The sequence below is a fragment of the Sciurus carolinensis genome, unplaced genomic scaffold, assembly GCF_902686445.1.
Source record: "Sciurus carolinensis unplaced genomic scaffold, mSciCar1.2, whole genome shotgun sequence".
Classification (NCBI taxonomy): domain Eukaryota; kingdom Metazoa; phylum Chordata; class Mammalia; order Rodentia; family Sciuridae; genus Sciurus; species Sciurus carolinensis.
This window is the reverse complement of record NW_025920119.1, coordinates 1,899,905-1,912,707: the sequence shown is the minus strand read 5'-3', so window position 1 is coordinate 1,912,707 and position 12,803 is coordinate 1,899,905. Positions and strand designations below refer to the sequence as shown.

General features: G+C 51.8%; 1 pseudogene; it reads right to left on the bottom strand.

Moving 5' to 3' along the window:
- Positions 1-2,564: 2,564 nt before the first annotated feature.
- Positions 2,565-10,936, bottom strand: LOC124973682 (neuronal vesicle trafficking-associated protein 2-like; annotated as a pseudogene).
- Between the last annotated feature and the right edge of the window lie 1,867 nt (positions 10,937-12,803).

The following is a 12,803-nucleotide window of genomic DNA, read 5'->3' as shown; positions in this document are numbered from 1 at the left end:
CTGTCTCTACTCTGCCTCTGTGTCTCCATCTTGAGATGAGGCTGATGGATGTGGTACTGGGGCAGGGCACCCACCCCCAGGGACTGGCAGGAGGGTTAAAGGAATTAAGTGGCACACAGCACTGATACTTGGCACAGAGCAGGGTTTTCTAGGCACATGCTGCTCTTGGTATTGACCATGGAGCCCGAGTCCCAACTGAGGACAAGTGTGCTGCTTGATGGCAGCTGAACCTGACTTCCTAGGGATCAGCTGTAACCTCGCAGTGTTGCTCAGGGTCCTTTACAGAACAGAAGCAGTTCTGGGGGCAAAAGGGTTACACAAAACTGGGTTTAAATCCCAGTTCCTCTAGGGAGGCCTGAGGGCAGGCTCTTTGTCCCTCTGAGCCGCAACCTCTTCATATGCCTAGCAGGGTCAATAGCCCCTCCCTCCAAGGTCACACAAGTCTAAACAAGCTGATTAGAGGAAGGTCTCCACCCCCCTCCCCGGGCCCATCCTGTTCCTCCTCAAGCTGTGGGGAGCCACCAGGTGTGTTATGTTGAAGCCACCGGCAGACCCTTCCTAGGCCACATATCCACATCCAAGGCTGGCTGCAGACTTCAGGGTGGTGACTGTACAGCATGGTCTGTCCCGAAAGCCAGGTGCCAGAAAAACCACCCAAGGCAGAGTGTCAGGAGGTGGGGCCTGGGGGAGGCGTTTTGGTTACAGGGCCTCCAACCTCAGGAATGGAGGAATCCACATTGCAAGGGCCAGAGGCTGGGAGCCCAGTCCAAGAAGCTGACCAGCAGGGGCTTGTGGAATGAACTCTGAGCTGCAGGTGTCCAGGTGCATCTTCCAGTCCTCACTTAGGACCTCAGGTCAGGTCAGGCCCCATTCCAGCCACTGGGGCTGGCCCGTGACTTGGGGACCCTGCCCAGCATTGCCATCAGTCTCACTAAGAAGAAGGTAGATGAAGCTGTGAGGGACAGTCCAGGCCAAATGTAGAGACCCATGGTCACGTGGCTGGTGGAGCTGTTAGGACACTGGTGGCAAAACACCTGGGTTAGGATCTATCTTTATTTTTTTCCTGTCAGAAAATTTCGAGAATTACACCAAAAAATACTTAAGCCTCTGCTATCTACTGACAAAAATACACCACAAAATTATAAAGCGCTCAGTGGTTTTGCTAGGGACAATTTGTTATTCTGCTTCAGATGACAAATGAATTTACAGGTGACTCTGGTGATGAGAGGATGGGGAGGAGGAAGAACAGATGAAAGTGATTGGCAGGGCAGTTTGAGCAATAGTAGCCTTATTACCCGGCTGTTCTATATAATGATTTCAACAACACAGCAAGCCACAAAAAATACCCTTTGACTGGCCTGTCAGAGACTAATGGGGAAGAGTGACACATCTCACATAGCCAATTCTCCCAGCTGGTCCCAGACCTGCTGACCATGGAGCCAACACAGGCCTGGGACGGGCCTCCCTGAAGCATGTGAGGGCCTGGGAGCAGAGGCCAGGGTGATGCCAGACGTGACCCTTCATCAGGAGCTTCTAGAACTCGGTTGCAGGCTTTGGACAAATGTGGTCTTTTAACACAACCAAGTAGCAAAAGGAAGTCCCCATTGTCAGCTCATTGTAGAAACGGCCAGGCTTTGTTGCACCCCATCTTAGTCTTTTCCTGACTGCCGTTTGCGGCCCCTAGTCACCATACAGGTCTGGATATTTCCACACTGTACCACAAGGCTGAGCCCCTCATGCTGGTTAGGCCTTCTTCCTGCAGCCACCCCTTCCTCCTCTTCCTCTCTGCCCTGCCAGCTCACAGACACGTGAGCACCCAGGAGTAGATCTAGAAAAGCCAGAAAAAGGCAAAGACAAATCTGTCCACATTTCAGTGCCTGCCACTGCAAGTCACAGAGCCACAGGGCCAGCTCTCAGAGCCCCAGGGGGCTGCCTAGTCCTGGAACCAGTGCCCATCCCCAGTTCATGCCCATCTTGCAAATGAACCAGAGGTCAGTGTGCTTCACTCTGGACTGTGCGCATCCTGGGCTTCAAAATGCCAAACCCGATCCTTCATTCCACCCAGGCCACTCCTAGCTTTCCATGCTCCTGCCCCAGTGACAGAACAGGGGCAACCAGGCAGCTCCTGTCCATCACTCACTCAGCTGAGCCTGCACTGGGGCTGAGGCTCTTCTGAGATGCCCAGGGACTCAGCTTCTCACCTCACCGCCTCCTAAGTGGAGCCTTCCCATGCTCTCTGTTCCTTTTCTGTTTCTCTCCTTTTCTGTTTTTTAACTGTTCCTAACAAAGAAGAAGCAGTGGCTTTGAGAATATCTTACATGGGAACAATCAATAGGAAACATGCCTTTGTACGTGAGCCTGACTTGGGGCTGAATCAACTATACCAAGGGACAAAGGAACATCAGTTCAGACAACTCCAGTGCACCACATTTTTGGAGAGTGCTGCCCCACCCCCCATCCCCCACCCCACATCCCAGGAGTACAGTGCTGTCTGCCCAATCAAGCTTGGCTGAGCCTGGGGGACCCCTGTCCATCCCCATCCCCACTCTGGCTCGGGTGGGCCCTTAATGGCCCTGGGTCTTGGGCGACTTGGGCTTGTGAATGACCGGTGGTGACTGACAGCCAGGGCCTGATGGCCTGGGCAGTGCTCTGCTTGGCCATGCTGTAGTGGTTGATGACCATGTAGAAGAAGCTCCTGGATTTAGGGTCCTGGGATGAGTAGTAGGCATCCAGGGAAGCTGGGATGCAACGCTTGTGTTGGGGAAGAAGGAGACACCATCAGGGGTGCACAGCAGCACGGCCAGCCCACCCACCCCACCACACAGCATCCCACAGAAGCCCGGCTCAGTGCACAGAGGGCAACACCCCCAGCCAATCCTGCCCCTCCCCTGTCCATCACCATCACCATTGCTTGGAAGGAGCCAGAGGAAATGAACCTGGGGCTGACCCACCCAAGGCCAGCCTCCCTTGCTTGTGGATGGTGGGGCTGTGCAGGCACCACTGACCCCAGCTCCCCTCTGCTGGCCCCAGGGGTTGCCCTGGGCTGCTGCCCACAGACTGTGGCTGCTTATTCTATGTTCTCCATTTAACATTTGTATCTCTTTTCTCTTATTTTTGAAGTCTTTGTTCCTAACAATATTAATATAATTGTGCATTTGCATTATCTTTTAACATATGAAGAACAGTCGCAAAGTAATACCAGTCTTCCTCCTCAGAGTCAGACCACTGAATGAACTTGGACTTGGCTCCATGGCTCTTTGGGCCCATAGAGTCCCCAGCTTAGAAGGGTTGTCATTTTCTGACCATGCAATGGTACACCAAGTGACAGTGTCTCTCCTTTCAATGTGATATTCAATTACCCGAGACAGCGGACACCTTGTTGTAAAACAGGCTCGGTGGGAGGTGACTCCTGATGCAGACTCAGGTAAGCCTTGCTGTGCTGGTGAGTCCATGCCAATTTTGCTCGTCTCATTTTCAACTTATGGTGGGCCTGTCATGTCACAACCCCTCCGAAGTCATGGGCATCTCTACCTTCCACTGAGGGTGGACATCAGAATGCCATATGCCTCAGTCACTTGAAGTATTTATTTTCTTTCTAAGTTTATGTTCTCAACTTGATTTAGGGCCAGGTTCTTGGTTTAGCTTGTTTCTAATTGTCAGGGTTTCCTTTCTTCTTATTTTAAAAATTTTTCAAATACATCAGTCACTTAAAGTCTCGTGGACAAATGTCTAAGCAAACACACCAGAGGAGCCTGACTCCTGTCCCTGTCCCTCCACTCTGTTTCCTCTCTGTCCCTGAGTAACCATTTTTAGTAATTTTTTTTATTATAGGTCTCAATTTAATTGAATAATTTGGGAGGTAAGTCTAAAGGGTTTTTAATTCTTTTTTTATTTTTGCAGACTGCATTTTGATTCATTGCACACAAGTGGGGTACATCTTTTTGTTTCTATGGTTGTTCACAATGTAGATTCATACCATTTGCATAATCATACATGTACATAGGTCATGATATCTGTCTCATTCCACCATTTTTCATACCCCCTGCTCCTTCCTCTCATTTCCCTCTATGTAATCTGAAGTTCCTCCATTCTTCTCTCACCCCACACCCCCACTATTTATCATCATCCACTTATCAGAGAAAAAATTCAGCCTTTGGTTTTTTGAGATTGGCTTATTTCACTTAGCATGATATTCTCCAATTCCATCCATTTATCTGCAAATGCCATAATATTATTATTCTTTATGGCTGAATACTATTCCATTGTGTGTATATATACACATTTCTTTATCCATTTGTCAATTGAAGAGCATCTTGGTTGGTTCCACAATCCAACTATTGTGAATTAAGCTGCTATAAACATTGATGTGGCTGTGTTTTAATTTATCCTTCTGGACTTTCTTTCTTAAAAAGTAAGCTACAGCTTTCACTTCCCTTTCCTCACACAAGGGCCGATGGTCTCTTTTTTCCTTTAGCTAGAAGCTGTTCTACCTGCTGAACTGGGTCATTCTCATCTGTCCTCACAGTGCCATGGAACTCCACCCTGTGCATCTACCATAGTTCACACAGGTGTCCCCAGCTCCAGCTATTCCCAACTCTTAGGTCCTGGCCTTTAGCCATGAGGAGAGTGGTCTGGGGAAGTCATAGGGCAGAACCCAAGGACCTGTTCATGTTGGAATGTGATTGATCACCACCCCAACTTTGGGGAGCCCTCCTTGTGGAAGCGTGGAAGGCTTCACCTCTTTCCTCACCTGGGGGGTGAGGTTTGAGATGGGGATGCTCAAACCTATTTTTCAGAATTGTTGTGTGGCCTGATAGAATGCTTATGAAAATGTGCAGCCAAGAGCCTGAGATGCAATGAACGCCTAGTAAATGGTGATTATAAACATTATAAATCAGATTCTGTTTCTACTGTAACTAAGGTGTCAAGAACCCAGCATCTGGCAGGCCTTTCTCCAGCTGATCCAAATGAATCCTATCCTTAAAACCTCCCAAAGATCTTTGGGGCATTACCAGCCCCACTTTATGGGCATCAATAGCCCATGTTTCAGGTGAGAAAACTGAGGTTCACAGGGGTAGGAAGGTTCTTTCAGGTTACACAGGTGGCTCAGTTCTTTGAAGGAAGGTTTGCAGCTGGAGCAGTGGCCAGGGGAGGGGCCCACCACGAGACCAGGCGGGAAACCTTAGAAGTGCCCATCTTCACAGCTCTGTGGGGCACTGTGAGGTAAGGACCCTGCCCACCTACCAGGAAGACTGTGCCAAGAGGAAAAAGTAAGGGCCAGTGCTGGTGAGCTCTGCTCACAGCTGGACACCTCCTGACCCTGGACAGGGCCAATTGGGAGAGGAACCCAACCCTCTGCTTGAGGCTGCGGCCTCAGGAAACCCAGAAATTCCTTGCTGGACACACACTGAGTTTCAAACAGTCTGCAGAGTGGTTGTCAGGCTCAGAATTTGGGCACCAATGGATTGAAGACAGTGGTCAACCCCCAACTGTAGCTCACAGTGACCGGGGACCACTTACCCACTGGAGTCCCTTAACTTGAAGACAAATCCCTCTGGGCAGTTGTGGTCACAGGTGAAGGCTTTGTAAACCACCAGGAACATGATGTAGGCAAGGAACACTAGGACCAGGCTGACGAGGATAGTGACCTGCAGGATGACAAGACTGAGGGCCAACCACGGATCATGCCAGCTCTAGCCCACACGTGTGCAGCAGGCAGGTGGCATGCTAGAAGTGAGGGAAGGGACCTAGCACACTGCTCTGCCTGGGCTTTGTCACTGATTCACAGTGTGCACTCAGGCCTCAGTTTCCTCTTATGCAAAATCATCTTGAGGCTCTTCCTTGAACCCACACCAACTAACTTTCCTGTGGGTTGAGTGGCAAGGGGCTATTGATCAGCAGGCACTCCTTTCCAGAGCCTCCAACCTCTGCTGTGACCACCCCATCACTGCTGAAATCCATCTCACACATCCACTGCCTCTCTGGCCTCTGCGTGGACACCTAGTGCCTAAACAACCCCCAAGGCTCTCCCCCCAGCCCACACCTGCTCCACTAAAGTCTTACCCACTGGCAAGCAGTGCCAACCCACTCTGCAGTCATCAGGCCTCAATCCTGATGTGCTCTTTGCCTCTTTCCCACACTGTACTTCCAACCTTCTGGGATCATCCAGAATCCAGCACTTCTTACAACTTCCATCACTTCCAGCCTTGCTCCTAGCCACTATCTACCAGCAAGCTTGAGGAACACCATCAGGATTTATCAGGAGGGAGTAGGTGAATAATTTCAGAGGCAGATCCAGGTTTACACTGGCCTCATCGCAGCCCCTGTGCAAGGTAGATATTAGGGCTTCTGGTATTCTGGGTGGAATATTCGTGTGTATTATTTTTAAGAGTCTTTGAGTCTGTTAGTCTAGAAAGGTTACAGAACTCCTCTTCTGGAGAAAGGGGTCCTCTTGATTTAGAAGAAAAATGAAAGCAGCTTTGGGAACCTTTCTCCTATCTCTCCCCACCCCAAAGCTTGTTTGTGGATGGGAGAGGACAGGAGGCCATGAGGCTCCAAGCAAGCAGAGCTGCTTTTTGGCAACTTTAAGGCCAGATGGGAGAGGTGTGGGAAGGCAGAGGGGAACAGGGAGGAAGGAGGGAGTCAGTCAGAATACTTTGGGTGGAGACTGGAAGAGAAATCCCCATGCACGTGTGTGTAGGTTTCAGACAGAGAGGTGTGCTGTTCAGTTTTAAAGTACAGTTGGAGCAGTGTGCTTCCCACCCCTCCACTCCCCAGTTCCCCTGCTGAAGTGTTGGACAGGAATCAGCTCCAGCCAGGGACTGGGGTGGAGACAGTGTAGAGTGAGTTCAAGTGGAGACAAGACCAGACCAGAGCCATGTGGAGCTGAATGGAACAGTTCATGGAGGCTGAATCTGGCACATCAGATGTCCCCATGTCACTCATCCACCTTCAGACCTCCCAAATATGGCACTGGAACAGTACAGGAAAGGGTGTCACCCAGGACCCCTACATTGCACACCGATGCTGAGGACCTAGGAACACTGGTCAGTAGACGTTTGTAAAGAAGCTAAAAATGCCCAGATTTTCCAAAAACCAAAAGGCAGAAACAGCCCCAATGCCCATCAACTGATGAGTTGATTGTCAGATTGTGGCACATCAACCTCCGTATCCACGGATTCCACATCCATGAATGTCATCAACTATGGGGATCAAAATAACTGGAAAAAGTAAATTGCTTTCTTTCTGAAAATGTATAGATATTTTTCTTGTCGCTATTTCCTAAACAATATAATGTAACAATTATTTACACAGCATTTACTTTGTGCTAGGGATTATGAGGAATCTAGAGAGTTAAAGTACAAAGAAGGATGTAGATAGGTACCATGCAAATACTATACATTTTATATAAGGGAGCTGAGCATCTGAGGATTTGGGCATTTACAGTGGTTCCCGGATCCAGTGACCATGACTCTTGAGGGATGACTGTGTATCTACACAATGGAACATTATTCAGTCACAAAAGAGAACAAAGTACATTACAAATGCAGAGATACCTCAAAACCATATGCTAAATGAAAGAAATCAGATGCAGAGTGTCAGGTCGTATGTGACTCCATTTGTATGAATTATCCAGAATCTATGGAGACAAAAGCAGATCGGTGGCCTCCAGGGGCTGTGGGGGCAGAGAAGCAGTGGCTGATGGACCCGGGGTTTCCTTTTGGTCATGATGAAATGTTCGGGAGCCAGATAGAGGCGATGTTTGTGCAACATTATGAATGTTCTAAATGCCACCCAATTGTTCACTGTAACGTGATTGATTTCATTTTTGTGACTTCAACCTCAATGTTTTTAAAAATATATGTTCATGGCCTGGCAGCATCCTGGCACCCACAGCTCTGCCCAGGAGTGGGGAGCCATCTTCCTCAGTGATGGCCACAGAGCCACCTGTTAAGGGCTTAAAAATGTGCTAACAGCCCTTGACCTCATGGAGCATGCTGCCTGTGCCCAGCCCAGGGTGCTGCTCCCAACAACAGCAGTAGGCATAGGCACAGCCATGTCTGTGGCATGGGACTCAGACCCCCTGCAGGCAGAGAGGGAGTACAGAAGCACAGCACCCACCTGCCACCTCCAGCAGCCTGAGGAGGGACCAGGAGTCCTGGGAACACCTCCCACCCCAGTGACCACTTGCAGAGCCCTGGACCTCTCAGCCAACTCAGGCATTGGACCAGAGGCCCAAATGTAAGCAGGTGGCCCCGGGCAGGGCTGGACACTCCCATGGCCACAGCAGGTGGGTGAAGGGGCCCCTCCCGATGGTCCCTGTGTTCACAACCTCCACCCAGGAGGAGCAGGGTCTGATTCACAGAAGTGTCACCAGAGCTTGAAATGTGAGCAGAGAGGCCTTCACCAAATGTTGCTGGAAAAAAGAGACGTGAGGCAGGGAGGGACTGGACCCTCCAGTGTGGTGGTTTCAGCCCCCACTTCACCAGAGGCAGCTGAGGGCCTTTCAAAGCTGATGCCTGGGTAGCTGAAACTGCAAGGAGTCTAGTTTCACAGGTCAGGGCCATGGGCATTGCTATGAAGTCTCCAGGTGATGACTGTGTGGGGCAGCCAGGGAAGTGCCTCTCCTCTGTGTAGTGCTGACTGGCCACACATTGTTAGCATCACCCAGGCAGCATTGGAGACAATCCAGGTTCTCTGGTCCCACCCGGACCAATGACATCAGAAACACTTGGGGGAGGAGTTCAGGCCTCAGGATGTTTTGAAGCCCCAGGTCCCTCCCTAGTGCAGGTGGAGGAGTGCTGTGTAGATGGGGAAGAGCTGGCCCCGATGACCAACCGGCACCATCGGTGTGAGTGCTAAGCAGGTGCCAGGACACAGCCCACCCAGTTCCTGGGATTCTGCCCAACCAAGACCATCCCACATCAGTTTGGGCCACAGGTTCCATAGCACCAGAGTGAGGATGCCCAGGGTGGCTCTAGCCAGAGTCTGCCTCCCTGTTCTGAGGTTTGGTAACTCCTGCGACTTAGGTCTGTCATTCCTGAAGAGACTTGGGAGGCTGGGCAGTGGCAGTGAATCAGGTCTCTCTACCCCTCAAGACCTCACAGTCTTCAGGTGAGGGAGAGGTAGACAGATGGACACGGGCAGTTGTAGTACATGGGGTGGCACTGTGACCAATGCAGGTCCCAAGTGCTGAGGCCAGACTTGAGCCACAGAGTGGAGTCAGTGGCTCAAGGAGAGGTGTGAGAGGAGTAAGATGGACACTAGAGCTGGGTCTGAATTCCTGAGAACAGTCTTCCTTGGTTTTCCAAGTGGGGGAGAGGCTGGAATCTTGGCTGACTCCAGGCTGGATTTCCTGCAGACCATGGTGCTGGCGCATCCTACAGAGCTGGCCGCCCTAAGCCAGCCTCAGCCTTTATGGCAGATTTGTGTAATTCAGAGCCACTGGTGCCTGATCCCTTCAGCAAAGCTCCTGTGGGGAGAGTGGGGCTTCAGGGTCCCGAGAGAAGCCTGCTTCCCCACAGAGACCTCTGCACACGAAAGCCTGCCTCCACATTAATATTTATTAACTGGGTTTATAAAACCCCATTCCTTGGGGACATTCTAAAGCCCTTAGTCTCACCTCCTGAATTTAACAACCTGGGACCAGCAATAAATAGCTTGTTAGCTTTCCGATGCTAGAGGTGACTGGTCCATCAGACGTTATCCTGGCTACTTGATGCCTCCTCTCTGTTCCCCATCTTTCCACTCACTGGCTCTTCACTCACACAGAGTGGGTGAATTACAGGGTCCAAGGCAAGCCAGGCACTGCCCACGGTCACTGCCCCAAGGAGCTGCACCAGACAGAGTAGGCATTGGACGCACAAGTAACCAAATCATGAGAAAACAAGAACAGAATGGGACCTGGAACAGAGGGTGTGAAGGAGAGGGCAGTCTGAACAGCAGAGTCAGGCAGAGGTGACCCGGGATGGGACATTCTAGGGCATCCCAAAGACCCTCACAGGAGTTGAATACAGGTTTCCATAGGACCTGGGAGGAGCAGAATGGCTGTGACAGGAGGTGCAGCAAGGGACAGGGGACAGACATTGGAAATTTTGCAGGCCCATCCAGCCTCATCCTGCTGGTGAACCAGCTGGTCCCAGGGCTTTCAGCACAGCCCCACTTTGCCTGGCCCCTGCTGCACCCTCTAGTCTCATGTCGGTCAATCCCTGGCTCACTGCCCTTCTCAGCCCCAGCCCACACCTGAGTGTCTCTGGCCTGCCTGGTTCTCCTCCTGGTTCCTCTGCTGGAGGGCCAGCGAGAAGGTCTCCTCAGCCTCCCTGCCAGCCTGGCCCCTGCCCCGCCCCTGCCCCGCCCCTTCCCTGGAGCCCAGCTGGCTCAGGCTCATCCTCACCACCGTGTCCCTGAGACCCTCCTGCTGGGAAGGCCTGAGCCTTAAGTGCCAGCAAGTGCCCTCCTTCTCTGTGCTGGGCACAGAAGATCCTGAACTGCAGTGTCGAATTGTAGTAATACCACACACACGCACACACGCACACACACACAGGGTGGGACACAGGCAGATGCAAGTGCAACCTGGTTGAAAGCACACTATGCCTTCTATCCCGTCTCTCAGTCCCGTCCACCAGCAACCATACATGCACTCAAAGGCCCTTCACCTGGAAAGAAGCAGAACTCAGGTTGACAGACTGCACCAGGCAGCCCGGGATTCCTCTTCAAGTTTTGGGGTGAGAGAGAGACTAGAGGAAGATCTTGCATTGGACTCTGGAGCTGGCGATGACGGCAGAGATGTTCTGAGACTGAAGTCCACAAGCCACAGCTACATGGAAGAAGAACGGTGGTCAGGGAGGTGACCTAACAGGAGGGAGAAGAGTAGAAGCTGGCTGCCTGGGCTTGCTGTCACCAGTGTCACCAGCAGCACAAACACAGGAAGTACCATGGTTACATTCATTTTACTGATGGGAAAGCCAAGGTTCCGAGATATGGAGTGACTTCAAAGGTCCCCATTTAGTGAGAGTGAAGTCCAGATGAGCCCAAGGGCCCTGATACTCCTTGTGCCCATACCTGGGCCTCCCCGTGAGCAGTGCAGAAAGCCCCACCACCTGCGCTGGCCTCCTGCAGCCTCGCCCAGCTAGTGACCAATTCTCTCCAGCTAGTGACCAATGCTTCTGCCTCTGGAACAACTGAATGAGTCCTGCTCACTGGCATCTTCCTGCTCCCTGTCCAAGGCCATGGCTGCACCCCTGGACACTACACCCCCCTCTGTCTCTGGCCTCCAGCCGTGGCTTCCAGTCCACTCTGGTCTTTCTAACAGCAACATGGTCATTCTGCCTTCTGGACGAATAAGCCCCTCACCCACACGATGACAGCAGGTACGCAGGCCCTCCGGGACCTAACCACAGTTTCCCCATGGCCTTGGCCCTCCTCTTCCTGCCCCAGGCACCCACACTCTGGCAGCTGCTGTTACCCTGCTAGGAATGCTGTTCCCAGTGCAGCAGATACCTGTCTCCCAGGTCAGACTTCCCCAAATCCTCCATTGCCCTCGGCAGTTTCAGCACTCCCGTGTGTGCCCGCTGCCTCTGAGACACCTCCAGGTGTCTCAGCCCCATTTCTCTTGGTCCCCAGGAGGCAGCATGGGTGGCAGTGGGGAACAGCTCCTGACAATTCTGCTCCCTGCCCACTGGCTACGTGGGGGACTCGGTACTCGGCCCTGTGCACGGATCTGCCATCGGGACTCACCACAGCGTGCGGAAGGTGCTGCTAGGGCTTCATTTTGGGGATGAGGAAACTAAGGCACAGAGAGATTGCCTCAGTTTCTCAAGGACACATGGCTCACTGAGTGATACGCTCAGGAGTGCCTGTTGTATGCTGCACATGTACTGCCTTCATGTACCTTCTCAACCCTCCTCCCTTTGATGAACTCCTACCCATGCTTCAAAGCCCAACGGCTGCATGCTGCCTCCTCAAAAGGCTTTTCCTTGCCTTTACCTCCACCAGTTAGCACCGAGTGCCTGTCACAGGCATGTGCTCTGTTGTATGTGCTGGTGAGCAGGGCTCATCTCTTCTCCTCTCCATCCTAACCCCAGCTTGTGCCCTGGCACAGTGGAACAGAGTCGCGGGTGCACACCCACAGAACTCGCATGCCCTTCCTCATTTCTGGAACAAAGCCCCACCCTCCACCAGAGCTTAAGATCCTGTTCTAACTGTTCCACAGCTGAGAAGGAGAAGTGACAAGCCCAGCCGGGTCACAGGAGGCCATGTGAGGTCTGGCTTGTCTGACGCTCGGGGATTACTTTTTGCCCCAAAAGTGATCTCCCTGTCTGCCACCACACACCCCCGGAAAGTAAAAGGCCTCTCTCTGCAGCCTTGGAGAGCTGGACCCACCCTTCTCTGCAGATCTGTGCAGTAGCTATAGTTGCACCCCATCAGGGTTCCCGTCTTGCTTCTGCTTCTCATGAGCTGAGTGACCTTGGGCAAGATGTTTCTCTCTGAACCTTTGTTGCCTCACCTAATAAATGGGGGTAAAAGAATCTCACCCATGGGATTGAGCCAGATTGGACTCTGGCACTTGGCGCTGAAGGCCTCCATCCTAACCTCAGCCTCATCTGGCCTTTGGATAAATGCTTCTGTCCTACGGTGGCCTGTGCTTGCAATGAAGCCAGATGTTATGCACAATACACATGGGAAATTCATTCAGGGAGGGTACATCACTGCATATGTAGAAACCCAGGAGCTAAAAAATGCTCCAGCTGCCCGGCCAGATGGGACACTGATTGAGGCCCTCACAATGCAGAAAAGTGTGAACT